We start from the raw sequence: 16,131 nt of genomic DNA, 5'->3' as shown, positions 1-16,131 counted from the left end.
TGTGCCAGTCATTACACTGGCTACCCATCCACTCCAGAATTCAGTATAAACTTATTACCCTCACCCACAAAGCCCTCCATGGCTCAGCACCACCCTACATCTTCTCCCTTGTTTCAGTATACCACCCTACCCGCGCCCTCCGTTCTGCTGATGACCTGAGGTTAGTATCCTCAATAGTCAGAACCTCCCACTCCCGTCTCCAAAACTTTACACGTGCCGCGCCAATTCTTTGGAATGCACTTCCCAGGTCAATACGATTAGTCCCCAATCCCCACAATTTTAAGCGTGCCCTGAAAACACATTTATTCAGACTGGCCTATCGCCTCAACACATTAACCTAATCTATCCCTGTGTGGCACAGCCAAAAGTCTTACCATAACCAGATTTCCCGCATCATGTTCCCACATGCTGTATGCATCCATTAGCCCTCTGTGTCTGTACTGTCACACACTTAACATTATGGCTGGTCCATACAATCAGGGCAACTGTTACCACCCACCTTTCGTGTCTACCTCTTTCCTCATAGACTGTAAGCTTGCGAGCAGGGCCCTCATTCCTCTTGGTATTTGTTATAATCTACTGTATGTGATTATTGCTATGCTGTAATGTCTATTGTCTGTACAAATCCCCTCTGAAATGTAAAGTGCTGCGGAATATGTCGGCGCTATAAAAATAAAATTTATTATTATTATTATTATTATTTCTGTTGCAAGCGCTTGGAGACAAAGAGACTTCAACACACAAGCCGTGGTCAAATCACTTTATCTGACGTAATGAAATACAAGGAATGTTTTTATACCATTTACAGCAATATGTGACTCTATGGAGCTCATTTGGCCCCCACCATCACCTCAGGGTCGTACCTTGTTTACAATGTACCCAGAACACGTTGTTGAGAACACATATGATAACAAGTATAGTTTCCTTGAAGACAGAGGCTAGTAGTCTACATAAGAATAATTCTAGCAATATTAGGCAAAAGGCAATTGAAGTCTTAAAGGCATTTAAAGGGATATAAAAGCAAACCATTAACTCTTCTATATCAATGTGTTGGGACTGAATGAGATGAGATGACTAAAGGCCTCAACACACACAGCGAGATCGCCAGAGAGATCGCTGATTTTGTGACCCCATGTGTGACATGTATCAGCGACCAGCCCCCCTTCCGGGTATCAGTGATCGCGTGCGAACGTCATGGGCCATTTTTTGAATGTTGTTCTCCCACTGGCCAGTGCGCATCACTGCATGTGACAGCGAGAGACCAACGATCAGCGACGCTTGGAGCTGGTTTCCATGTAAACAGTGGGAATCTAAGAGCCGCGCGGCTCTTAGATAGCCGCTGTTTACCTTGGAAACCAGCTTGCTTGCTGGCCCTGATCGCTGGTGGGTCTGTCTATGTGACAGCTCATCAGCGATCAGCCGTACTATGTCCCAGCGATCTCATCCACGTCGGATCGTTGGTGGGATCGCTGGGACATTGATGCGTGTAACGGGGCCTTAAGGGTTAATACACTGTGAACAATGTAATTCAATGTTTGAACAAGCTAAAAAAAATATTTAAGTGTTTTTTGCACAAAATACATTACAATGTGCAGATTTCAGTTCTGTGCTGTTTGTGTTTCCTGCTGCTATTTATCTTGAAATAGAGCTTCGCTTCCTCCGTCTTAGATTACCATTTATTTTCTTTGATGTTCACTTTGACATCATTTTACATTTTTTCTTTATCAATTTTACAATCTGAAATTCAACATTTAAAATACATCCACAAATGGATATGTAAAAGTCTGAAATATGTGTTTTAACAATCAACATATCCATTAGCTAGTGGCAGAGACATATGCTTTTACCAGAAGTATTTATGAAGGCCAAATTCAGTATTTTCTCTTTCTCTATATGAATGAGCTTGATACGATCGCGGATGCAGCGTGGCTTACAGCCAACGCTCCCGTGTCGTCGAGCTATAACGACGACGGGGTATGCGTCCCAGGCGGTCGTGGAACGTGGACCCACTGGACCACTGGGGGGACCCGGACCTACCCGGACTAGGGAAGGGTAGCGACCGGGGTCTGTGGCAGCTGAACTTGTGGACAAGATGGCCATAAGCAGGACTAAAAGACACCGCACAACTTCAGGTATGAAGAAAAAATAAAGTTTACTGAAATAAGGCAAAAATATAGCAACACCAGGTTCCGGAATATGCACATCATGAAGGAAACCCATCTCAGGTTAACAGGCGAAGCGGGATGTCATCATGGGTTGACGTGGTCCAGGTCACGGTCATCATGGGTTGACACGGACTTACCAGGAGGGACCGCACGTGTGGGTGGTCATACAGCGCAGCGGATCCATGCACGCATGTACGGCAACAGGCGTAGCACAGGCACAGCAGGAGAACGTCAGACGCTGACCACAGGCGGACTTCAGATGATGGCAGAGGTCATCACGGGTAAGACCCCAGGGAACCGGCAGGATAACAGAACAGGACTCGGATAGCGCAGATCCAGGAGTGGTGGCACTACAGCACCGGGCAAAGGCTGGTCAGATCCAGGACTCGCAGGTGGAACCGTCACCAGGGAGCAGAGCTGGAAACTCCCAGAAACCATGGAGGAGGATTCCATCCAGGAAGGAGAACGGGACCGGCTTAAGAGCACAACTTGGACCATCAGAACCACGGACTGGATATCTGGACGCAGGCTGGACATCAGAACTCAGAGAGACATCAGGACATCTGGTGGACATCAGGCAGATATCAGGACATCTGGATACCGAGTGGACATCAGGACATCAGGTGGACATCAGGACTAGAGTTGAGCGAAACGAGTCGAAAAAATTCAAAAGTCGCCGACTTTTGGCAAAGTCGGGTTTCATGAAACGAAACCCGACCCTAGGATGAGGTCGGCCACGAGGTCGGCGACTTACGCGCCAAAGTCGCATTTCAAAAGTTTGTTTTGCGCTATTTTTCAGCCAATCAGGATCCATGGACACTGTGGGCAACGTGATGACATAGGCACGGGTCACCACCATCTTTCAGAAGGGCATGCAAGTGATTGGCTTGCTTTGGTGGGCGTCACAGGGGGTATAAAAGGGCGTGCACGCCGACCGCCATCTTACTTCTGCCGATCTTAGTATAGGGAGAGGTTGCTACTGATTCTGTAGGGAGAGCGTTAGGCAGGGAAGAAGACAAAAAAACTGCTTCTGCTGCTAGCGATTTGGCCTGCACAACACACCAGTCACTGTGTGTGCAGTGCAAGGGGAGGCTATATAGTGGTGTATCAGTGGTGTTGGTTGTTGGGCTGCCTTCTAAGGCTTCCTGACATTCCTGCATTGCTGTTTACCCACTGCTCCGCAAACTGCTTTTTTAAAAGCAATCCCAATTTTTTTTTTTTTGTCCTGCTGAGAAGACAAAAAAACTGCTTCTGCTGCTAGCAATTTGGCCTGCACAACACACTAGTCACTGTGTGTGCAGTGCAAGGGGAGGCTATATAGTGGTGTATCAGTGGTGTTGGTTGTTGGGCTGCCTTCTAAGGCTTCCTGACATTCCTGCATTGCTGTTTACCCACTGCTCCGCAAACTGCTTTTTTAAAAGCAATCCAATCTCCCTTATCCTCTAGTCACTTTTGTCACAGCTGGGCCATCGAGCCTGTCACATAGCGCTCAGATATTCATTGGGCCTCACACAATCCAAAAGTGTTCAGTGTCCAAAAGTGTGTGCAGAGATTCAAAATCTCCCTTATCCTCTAGTCACTTTGGTCACAGCTGTGCCATCGAGCCTGTCACATAGCGCTCAGATATCAGTGGGCCTCACACAATCCAAAAGTGTCCATCCAGTGTCCACAAGTGTCTGCAGAAATTCAAAATCTCCCCTGTCCTATAGACACCTTGTACCTTGTTTTACATTACTATATAGTTTGTTGCATTTTGTCTACATTTCTACCAAAAATGAGGAAGGCTGGTGGAAGAGGCCGTGGAATTGGGCGGGGGTTGGCAGCTGGTAATGATGGTGTTGGTGGTGAATCTGATGGTAGTGGCAAGAGCAAAATAGGACCGAATGCAGGAGGTGCTGACCCTGCGTCATCGTCTGGCTACATAAGGCCTCGAACGCTTAGTTTTCTAGGAGTTGGCAAACTGCTTTTAAAGCCAGAGCATCAGGAAAAAGTTTTGTCTTACATTGCTGACTCAGCCTCCAGCTCTATCGCCTCCTCTTCTTCAGTTGTAAAAAGTAAAAGCACTGAGTCGTCATTGGAGGCTCATGTTCATGAACCACACCTTTCCTTGTGTCCTTCACCCCAACCAAGATTGAAGGATGACGCAGGCCATACTACTGATTACTCCATGGAGCTGTTTTCACATACCATGCCTGGATTATCAAGTGAAATGGTGAATTACCCAGGCCAAGATGAATCTGACATGGAGTGCACTGATGCACAGCCGCTGATGGATGATTCTGCTGGTACATTCACTCAGAGCACTACATTGTCCTCGCAGTGTACAGAGCCAGATTCTGACCCTGATGAGACTCAGGTGCCCCTTCCCGCACACTATACCACCATACACGGTGACACAGAGGAAGGTGCACATGACATAGAAGAGGAGGTGATGGATGACCCAGTTGTTGACCCAGATTGGCATCCATTGGGGGAAGAGGGTGCTGCTTCCAATAGCTCAGATGAGGAGCATCCACAGCAGACATCGACATCGCAACAGCTGTTATCTGGCAGGCCCGGAGCACTCCAAAGACAGGTTCCAAACATCAAAAGAGTTGCTGGACAGCTTGTCCAGAGGGTCAAAAGATCACAGCGTGCTAGGCCGCAAAATGTCTGCCAAAGTAGGAAGAGTGCAGTGTGGCACTTTTTTGACCAAAATCCTCATGATCAGGCCAAGGTTATCTGTAAGAAGTGCGCAAAGACCTTTAGCCGAGGGAAAAATCTGAAAAATTTGAATACCAGTTGCATGCTTAGACATTTAACCAGCATGCACTTGCAAGCGTGGACACAACACCAAACATCAAGTGCCACATGTGCAACTGATCACAACGAAGGTAGTCAGCAACGCTACATTGTTTCCCCCACTGTAAGCCCACCGGTTAGCACAGCAGCAAATGTTGAGGTGTCGTTGCAAGACCACAGCAGTCAGGGAATCCCACTGTTATATCAACGAAAGACTGATTCTAGGCCATCAGAAAGAACCCCAACTCCTTCACCATCATCAACCCTCTCTCAGTCCGCCCTGTCCACCGCTACTTCCACCATATGCAGCTCTCAAGTCCAGCTCAACCTCCCAGACACTATGAGTAGGTCAAGAAAGTACTCAGTCTCTCATCCGCGTACACTGGGTTTGAACGCCCACATTGCCAAACTAATCTCGTTTGAGATGATGCCCTTTCGGTTGGTGGAAAGCACAGCTTTCCGCAAACTCATGGCCTATGCAGTACCACGCTATGACCTACCCAGTCGCCACTTCTTCTCTCGCAAAGCCATCCCAGCCCTCCACCATCATGTGAAAGACCGCATTGTCCATGCACTCAAGCAGTCAGTGAGCGGAAAGGTGCACCTCACAACTGATGCATGGTCCAGTCGGCATGGCCAGGGCCGTTACGTGTCCATCACTGCGCACTGGGTTAATGTGGTGGATGCAGGGTCCACAGGGGACAGCGGTGGTGGGACAGTGCTGCCTAGCTCACGGTATAGGAAACAGTTGGCTGTAGGCGTTCGACCCTCCTCCTCCTCCTCCTCCTCCAGAAGCGAAAGCTCGTCCACAGAGCGCAGTCGTACGAGCACTCCATCTGCAGCTGCCACTGTTGCACACGATGTGTCCCACTATTGAGCAGCTAGTGGAAAGCGTCATCAGGCTGTGTTGCAGATGATGTGTTTGGGCGACAGACACACCGCCGAGGTGCTGGCCGAGTACTTGAAGCGACAAACTGAGTCATGGCTGGGCAGTGTACATCTTGAGGCAGGCAAGGTAGTTAGTGATAACGGCCGTAATTTTGTGGCAGCCATAGCCCTTTCAAAACTCAGCCACATACTTTGCTTGGCTCACACCTTGAACCTGGTGGTGCAGTGCTTCCTCAAAAATTATCCGGAGTTAACAGCCCTACTCCAGAAGGTGCGAAGACTGTGCGCGCACATCCGCCGGTCACCTGTACACTCCGTTCGTATGCAGAAGCTGCAGCGATTGCTCCACCTTCCCAACCACCGCCTCATTATCGACATTGCAACAAGGTGGAACTCCACCCTGCACATGGTGGAGCGGCTGTGCGAGCAGAGGCAGGCCATAATGCATTTGTGGGAGGATACACGGCCAGGCACTTTGAGAGCAGACATGGAGTTGACAGGTGTGCAGTGGTCGAAGCTGAAAGACCTTTGTAAAGTCCTTCAGTGTTTTGAGGAATGCACACGGCTGGTAAGCGCAGACGACGCCATCCTAAGCATGAGCATCCCACTTATGCGTCTGCTCATGCAAACTTTGACGCACCTTAAGGAGCAGGCGTCTGCAGCCAATGTTGATGAGGAGGAAGAGGAGGAGGGAATCTTTGATGACATTCAGCCATTGTCTGCTCAGGGACCTCTCCTGGACGAGGTGGAGGAAGAAGAGGAGGAGGAGGATGATGATGGGGATGATTACTTAGGGGAGGAGGATGCATCTCGTGGGGCAAGTGAAAATGTTGGCGTGGCAAGGTCTGGTACAGGGTTTGTGCGTGACTGGAGGGATGTGGATTTGCCAGAAAGTGCTCCTCCACCCAGCACTCGCAGTGCATCATTGACACCGGGAACATTGGCCCACATGTCAGATTATGCCTTGCGGATCCTAAAAAGGGACCCCCGCATTGCCAAAATGATGAACGATGACGACTACTGGTTGGCCAGCATCCTGGATCCACGCTATAAAGGCAAATTACAAAACATCATGCCACAGGAGAACCTTGACCTAATATTGGCTAATAAACAAGCAACTCTGGTAAATCGGTTGCTTGAGGCATTCCCAGCACACAGCAGCGGTGATGGTTCTCACATGAGCCGTACGGGCCGGGGGCAGCTTGGCAGAGGTGTTCGTGTTGCACACAGCAGAACTGGCATTGGAGACAGGGGTTTCATGACAATGTTGTGGACTGATTTTTCAAATACCGCTCACACAACTGGTAATACTGCATCGATGGAAAGTGACAGGAGACAGCAGTTGTCAACTATGGTTACAAACTACTTTTCCTCCCATATCGATGTTCTCCCACACAGGTCATTCCCCTTTGACTATTGGGCCGCTAAACTGGACACCTGGCCTGAATTGGCCCAATATGCCTTACAGGAGCTCGCTTGCCCAGCTGCAAGTGTGCTATCGGAAAGAGTCTTCAGTGCAGTTGGATCAATCCTGACAGAAAAAAGGACCCGTCTGTCAACCCAAAATGTGGATGATCTAACCTTCATTAAAATGAACCACGCATGGGTTTCCAAGGATTTTGTCCCACCTTCCCCTGATGACACATAGGGTGACAGAAAAATGGCTTGCTTTGGTCCACCTCTTCCTGGTACTTCACCTATTTCGCCTTTTGCATCAGCTGAATGTCCAACATCAACATATGCCACTTTCTAAAACTCCCTAACTGTGCTGCCTCCCCCCCCATGGCCGGGGTCACCACCTAGCGCACGACACCGTGCGAGTGCCGTTGCCCTGGACAGGTGGGTAGGCCGACTCTTGGGCGCGGGCACTGGCACAGGGTCCCTCATAGTGCAATCAAGTGTCTCTGACGGTGGTGGTGCACACCCGCCGTCAGACACACTGCTGTACTATGAGGGGCCCAGTGCCAGTACCGACGCCCACGAGTGGGCCCCCCTTGCTTGGGCAGGGCCCCAGTATTTGCAATCTTTACCTCTCCCTGCTCCTCCGCTGTGTAATCTGGGCCGTCAAATCCATACTGTGCCTGACACCGTCTGAGCCTGCCTCCTGATGTATAGACATATATTTTGAATGTGTACGCTATCCATACATGTTATCCGGGGATACGGTACCCTTTCTAACCTTTGTGCAATCACGTGCAATCCATACTGGGCCTAACACCGTCTGAGCCTGCCTCCTGAGACATATATTTTGAATGTGTACGCTATCCATACATGTTATCTGGGGATACGGTACCCTTTCTAACCTGTGTGCAATCACGTGCAATTCATACTGGGCCTAACACCGTCTGAGCCTGCCTCCTGAGACATATATTTTGAATGTGTATGCTATCCATACATGTTATCCGGGGATACGGTACCCTTTCTAACCTTTGTGCAATCACGTGCAATCCATACTGGGCCTAACACCGTCTGAGCCTGCCTCCTGAGACATATATTTTGAATGTGTACGCTATCCATACATGTTATCCAGGGATACGGTACCCTTTCTAACCTTTGTGCAATCACGTGCAATCCATACTGGACCTAACACCGTCTGAGCCTGCCTCCTGAGACATATATTTTGAATGTGTACGCTATCCATACATGTTATCCGGGGATACGGTACCCTTTCTAACCTTTGTGCAATCACGTGCAATCCATACTGGGCCTAACACCGTCTGAGCCTGCCTCCTGAGACATATATTTTGAATGTGTACGCTATCCATACATGTTATCCGGGGATACGGTACCCTTTCTAACCTTTGTGCAATCACGTGCAATCCATACTGGGCCTAACACCGTCTGAGCCTGCCTCCTGAGACATATATTTTGAATGTGTACGCTATCCATACATGTTATCTGGGGATACGGTACCCTTTCTAACCTTTGTGCAATCACGTGCAATCCATACTGGGCCTAACACCGTCTGAGAATGATAGATGGGGCCCACCATACACTGGAACATTCCAAAGGTGGACATCAGACACTGGAGCAGCATTTACAGGGCCCATTATACACTAGAGCATTAGAAATGGGGCCCATTATGTTTGGAGCATTATTTGGGCCCATAAGACAGTAGAGCTTCATCCATGGGGACCAACATATACTGTAGCATTATGTGGAGCTCATCATATACTGTTTCAAACATTATATGGGACCAATGATTCTGTATGGAGAAATAGATGGGCCTCGTCATGAGATGTAAAAAGTGAGGTATTTTTCATTGTACTATACCGCTATTTCTCTGCCGTATCGGAGCATGATGAGTTGTGGTATGTGTTAAAGGGGCGCTCTTTCGCCCAGGGCACATGAAAACCTGGAGCCAGCCCTCCCCCCCCACAGTCTGTAGCCAAATAACCCCCATTTTTCAGTGCGTAACTTGTATTATGAAGTTAATTAAGGTTGACAAGCTTAAGTAAGAAGAATTGATGCTTTTGGCATTCAAATGGGCACTGTTGGTGTGTTTCCTGTCCTCCTCTCACTGCCGACTTTTATTCCCCATTGACTTACATTGGGTTTCGTGTTTCGGGACGACCCCGACTTTTCCCTATAATTGGATGATCTTGCTCGACCCGACTTTTGGAAAAGTCGGGTTTCACGAAACGAAACGCGACCCTAAAAAACCAAAAGTCGCTCAACTCTAATCAGGACATCTGGAAGCCAGGTGGACATCAGAACACCGGGTTGGACATCGGGGCACCAGGTTGACATCAGGAAGGCATCAGACATCAGGACATCTGGTGGACATCTGGACATCTGGTGGACATCAGGACATCAGGTGGACATCAGGACATCTGGATGCCAGGTGGACATCAGAACACCGGGTCGGACATCGGGGCACCAGGTGGACATCAGGAAGACATCAGACATCAGGACATCTGGTGGACATCTGGACAGCTGGTGGACATCAGGACATCTGGTGGACATCAGGAAGGGGTCATCAGACACCGGACATCAGGCCGTGGATGACAGGCTCCAGATGAGAGACCACGGTCATCAGGCTCCAGACATCTGGAAGCAACCTAGAAAGGAACCCAAGTGGTCAGGTGTAAACCCTGGACAGGAGCCGGCAGGGAATTGCACTGAATCCCCAGCTGAGTACTGAGTAGCAGAAACTCAGTGGACACACTGGACTCCTACTTCCTAGATGAACCCAGGTTAGATCATGGAAAGTCAGGTAACAAAGAGTCTCAGTCACTGGGCACAGGGTTCAAGGCACGGAAGGACCTCAGGAATATCACACAGTGAGCACAGTTCAGACAGGGTCAGGCAAAGGAGCAGATCCAGGGTCCAGGATTCAGGAAACAACACATAACATACACGGGGCCTGGATATGCAGCCTCCAGGAAGAGCGATCTGGGTAATACTGCCCCCAGAGCAGGCGGAGAAACAAGACACAATTCAGACAGGCCTGGATATGCTGCCTCCAGGAAAGGTGATCTGGGTATTATGCCTCCAGAGCAGGCCAAGATACAAGACACAGTTCACAGAGGGATAAAGAGCTACAGCTCCCCCAGAACTGAACAGAATCTGAGCAGGAGCAGAATACAGACTCACATGGCAAGGTTCAGGAACTCAATGCGAAGCTCTGGCAATGCCCCAAAGGGGGAGGGACCTTTATATAGGAGCTGCCACACAGCCATAGGCTGGAGCAGCAATTGTAGCACACACCCTTTCCTGATAAAAGGAAGGGAGAGGTCTGGCACGTGCCCTAAGCAAGACAGAACATAATCAGCAATGCAAAGGACACCTGCCAGAAGCTGAAGCCTGAACACACGTGGTAAGACACGCAATGTGTAGCAGACCTATTAACCCACGGGTGGCTGCCAGGGACCGCACACACGGGTGGTCATGCAGCGCAGAGGAACCACGCAAGCATGTACGGCTATGCGGCGGTGCCGGACACTGGGCAGCATCCACACAGATAACTGACAACATTCCAGCACATTATTAGAGGGAAAAAGAGGGAAGGGTTAAAGCAGAGATGCAGAGTAACGCCGTGAATCAAGGTCCAAACACAGTGGCGTTACAGAGCTATTTTAAAGAACCTAGCACCTGATACATGCTGCTCAATCCGTAGCAGCAGGTATCAGGCACTGGCAGTATAAACTCAGCCAGATATGTGACTCTGAAATGCTGCATTGTCTCAGAGGAAAATATACTGTACTTTAACCCCTTTACCCCCAAGGGTGGTTTGCATGTTAATGACCAGGCCAATTTTTACAATTCTGATCACTGTCCCTTTATGAGGTAATAACTCTGGAATGCTTCCATAAATCCCGCTGATTTTGACATTATTTTCTAGTTACACATTGTATTTCATGACAGTGGTAAAATTTCTTTGCTATGACTTGCATTTAAATGTGAAAAAAGTGGAAATTTGGCGAAAAATTTGAAAATTTCGCAATTTTCCAACTTTGAATTTTCATGCCCTTAAAACAGAGAAATGTGTCACACAAAATACTTAATAATTAACATTTCCCACATGTCTACTTTACATCAGCACAATTTTGGAACCCAAATTTTTTTGTTAGAAAGTTATAAGGGTTAAAATTTGACCAGCGATTTCTTATTTTTACAACACCATTTTTTTAAGGACCACCTCATATTTAAAGTCACTTTGAGGGGTCTATATGGCAGAAAATACCCAAAAGTGACACCATTCTAAAGACTACACCCTTGAAGGTGCTCAAAATCTGCTTCACAGGAATTTTTGAATGCTCTAAAAAAAATGAACATTTACCTTTTTCACAAAAAATTTACTTCAGATCCAATTTGTTTTATTTTACCTAAGGTATCAGGAGAAATTGGACCCAAAAAGTTGTTGTACAATTCGTCCTGAGTATGCTGATACCCCATATATGCAGGTAAACTACTGTTTGGGGGCATGGCAGAGCTTGGAAGAGAAGGAGCGCCGTTTGACTTTTTCAGCGCAGAATTGGCTGGAATTGAGATCAGACTCATGCCGCATTTGGAGATCCCCTGAAGTGCCTAAACAGTGGACATCCCCAATTATAACTCCAACCTTAAACCTAATACACCCCTAACTCTAATCCCAACTCTAACTATAACCCTAACCACAAACCTAACCCTAACGCTAATCCCAACTATAACTCTAATCCCAACCCTAACCCTAACTTTAGCCCCAACCCTAAACCTAACTTTAGCCCCAACTCTAACCCTAACTATAGCCCCAACCCTAACCCTAACTTTAGCCCCAACCCTAACCTTAACCCTAACCCCAACCTTAACCCCAACCCTAACTCCAACCCTAACCCCAACCCTAATGGGAAAATGGAAATTAACACTTTTTTTTATTTTGTTATTTTTCCCTAACTAAGGGGGTGATAAAGTGGGATTTGATTTACTATTTATAGCGGGTTTTTATGTTTGGCAGCTTTCACACACTAAAAGATGCTTATTATTGCAAAAAGTAGTTTTTGCATCACCACATTTTAAGAGCTATAATTCTTTCCATATTTTGGCCCACAGAGTCATGTGAGGTCTTGTTTTTTTGCAGGACAAGCTGGCAGTTTTATTGGTACCATTTTCAGGCACATGACCTTTTTTGATCGCTTTTTATTCAGGGAAACCTGTCTGAAATCCCTAAGCACTCAAATTAAGGAGTGATAAAGGGTAATCAGAAAAAACACAACCAACACAAAATTAAAGAAATCAATAACCAATCTTTATTATAATCATGATATTATACAATAAGTAAACTGATAAAAGGATGCCTCAAATGCGAGGCACATGTTAGCTACGGACCCTATTAAACATCAATTGCCTATGGAGCAGCTTAATTAATAACAGTCAATACTGGTTTAGACAAAAAATCTTATATCATAAAGGCTCCTATTATAAATTGCCATTGCATAAATAAACCAAAAATTAGGCAGGCCAAACCTGAATAGGAAGGCAAAAGAAAGGAGCTATATAAACATATATCCTGTTACAAATATAAGCTCATAGTAATGACAACCAGAATTAGAGTATACTGTGAGTAATTAGCTCAAATATTTAACTGCTGTAAAATAGTAAACATAGGCACAAAAGCCCTAAGTTGGCAACTTACAAATGATGCAGGGTCCGAGCAAGGGGTGGAGGGACGCAGCTCAGATCCTGCATCATTCAAGAAGTTTATTAACTCTTCAGGTGCTTCACTGGAATTTTTGTAATGTGGAAAAAAATGAACATTTAACTTTTTTCCCCAAAAATGTAATTCAGATCCAGAATTTTTTATTTTGACAAGGGTAACAGGAAAAATTGGACACCAAAATTTGTTGTGCAATTTCTCCTGAGTACACCGATACCCATATGAGGGATAAAACCATTGCATACACTGCAGAGCTCAGCAGGGAAGGCGCATCATTTGACTTTTTGAATGCAAAATTTGCTAGAACAAATGGTGCATGCCATGTCATGTTTGGAGAGCCTCTGATGTGCCTAAACAGTGAAAATCTACAACAAGTGACACCATTTTGGAAACTAGACACATCAGGAAACTGATTTAGATGTGTGGTGAACACATTGAACCCTCAGGTGCTTCACAGAAATGTATAACATTGAGCTGTAAAAATAAAAAATATATAATTTTCACCACAAATATGTTTTTAGTACAAAATATGCATTTTCATAAGGGTAGCAAGAGAAATTGCACCATACAATTTGTTGTTCAAATTCCCCTCCTGAGTATGCCAATATTCAATATGAGGGTGAAAACCATTGTTTGGGTGCACAGCAAAAATAAGAATGGATGGAGTGCCATTTGACTTTTCTGAATACAAAATTCGCTGCAACAATTGGCGGATGCCATGTCACATTTTTGAGAGCCTCTGATGTGCCTAATCAGTGAAAATCCCCAACAATTGACACCATTTTGGAAACTAGATCCCTAAGGGATCTGATCTATATGTGTGGTGAGTAGTGATGAGCGAGTATACTCGTTGCTCGGATTTAGTTTTTGTTGATGCAGTTGATGCAGCTGCATGATTTGCATCAGCTAGACAGCCTGAATACATGTGGGGATTCCCTAACAAACAGGCCACCCCCACATGTATTCAGGCTGTCTAGAAGATGCAAATCATGCATCTGCGCCCACAAAAACTAAATATCCGAGCATGCCAAAATACTCGGAGGACACCCGAGCATGCTCGGAAAAACCCGAGCAATGAGTATACTCGCTTATAACTAGTGGTGAGAGCATTGAACCTTCAGGTCCTTCACAGACGTTTATAACGTTGAGCCGTAAAAATAAAAAAAATCAAGTTTTCCCCACAAATTTGTTTTTAAGCACAAAATATTGTATTTTCATAAGGGTTTCAGGAGAAATTGAACTATACATTTTGTTGTGCAATTTCTCCTGAGTACGCCGATATCCCATATGAGGAAGAAAACCACTGTTTGGATGTACTGCAGAGCTCGGAAGGGAAGGAGCGCCATTTGACTTTTTGAATTCAAAATTTGCTGCAACAATTGGCAGAATCCATGTTGCGTTTGGAGAGCCTTTAATGTGCCTAAACAGTGAAAGTCTACAACAAGTGACACCATTTTGGAAATTAGACCCCTCAGGGAACAGATGTAGATGTGTGGTGAGCACATTGAACCCTCAGGTGCTTCACAGAAGTTTATAACGTTAAGCTGTAATAATAAAAAAAATCACATTTTCCTCACAAATATGTTTTCAGCACAAAATATTGTATTTTCATAAAGGTAACAGGAGAAATTACACATACAATTTGTTGTGCTGATACCTCAAATGAGGGAGAAAACTCCCTGTTTCAGCTCATGGCAAGGCTCGTAAGGGAAAAATGGTTAATTGACTTTTTTAATGAAAAATTTCCTGGAATCATTAGCGCCCATCATGTCCCATTTGGAGAGCCCCTGATGTTCCTAAACAGTGAAAACCCCCACAAGTGACCAAATTTTGAATAATAGACTCCTCAAGATGACCCCTTTAAATAGACCCCTTTAGATGCATAGTAAGCACCTTGAACCCCCAGGTGCTTCACTGAAGTTTATAACGTTGAGCTGTGAAAATAATAAAATCACATTTTCCTCACAAAAATGTTGTTTTAGCCCCAAGTTTTTAATTTTTCTAAGGGCTAATAGGAATTTTTTTTTTACAACAAACTGAGGTCCATTTTTTCCTGAGTGTGCCAATACCCTATATGTAATTGGGAAATATTTTTCAGGCCCAGTGCAAAGCTCAGAAGGCAAGGAGCGCCAGATTTTACTGTTATGGTTTGCAGGTACCATGACCCACTGGGAAAGCCCATGAGGTGCCAGTTTTCTGATTTTTATTGATATTTTTACTTTTATCAAAGTAATTTTCTTTTTCTAATTTGTATCGTTCTTTTTATAGGTAAGACTGGAGTGTCATTACACCCTCTTCTCTACATATCCTTTTATATGGGACTATGGGATGGAGGATGTGTGATGGGTATATGGGCATGGGACTATGGGATGGAGGATGTGTGATGGGTATATGGGCACTCGACTATGGGATGGAGGATATGTATGATGGGTATATGGGCACGGGCCTATGGGATCGTGGATATGTATGATGGGTATATGGGCACAGGACTATGGGATGGAGGATAATTATAATTTGCTATAGCTAACCACAGTTAGTTACTATGCCCGGGCAGCGCCGGGCTCTTCAGCTAATATAATATAATATATAATAGTTGCCTATAATCTAGGTTATTTTCAATCATGCATAGTATACAATATTTATGCTTTGTCACTTTAACACAGTTTTGCTTCCTACCAAGTTTCACCGGTTAGGTGACACTTTCCCCTCACTACATCATTTTCAGTCACCAGCAGTGGGGGAACACATTAGATTAGTTCTAAGCAGGGGAAGTATTTACTTCCTAAGTCCCACAATGTCACTTCCAGTGACGTAATCAAGCAACACACTTCCGGGAATGCTGTGAAATAGCGCCAACATGGGCATTTGATATCTTATTTAAGATGTTCATCTCAGAACTAAGGTAGCGCATTATCCCCTGCACTGTTGTGCATTGACCCCAGTGCCCTGATATATCTCTCTCATGAAGATTCCACTGGTGAGTGCTACCTCATTCGTATTATAGGTCTATTATAATGTATTATGATCTGTGCTGTCTTGTTATTATTCCTTTATAGCCCCTGCATATCGGGATGTTGAATACATGTCTGTACTTTTCTTTTCGCTCAGTTGTACCTGACCTGTTAATGTCGCCTCCAGGAACTGAAGACAATGTATGTTACT

This window comes from Dendrobates tinctorius, unplaced genomic scaffold (assembly GCF_039654945.1).
Source record: "Dendrobates tinctorius isolate UK_male_01 unplaced genomic scaffold, ASM3965494v1 ptg000115l, whole genome shotgun sequence".
Taxonomy (NCBI): Eukaryota; Metazoa; Chordata; class Amphibia; order Anura; family Dendrobatidae; genus Dendrobates; species Dendrobates tinctorius.
The sequence above is the reverse complement of the archived record's forward strand: the minus strand, read 5'-3'. Positions refer to the sequence as shown.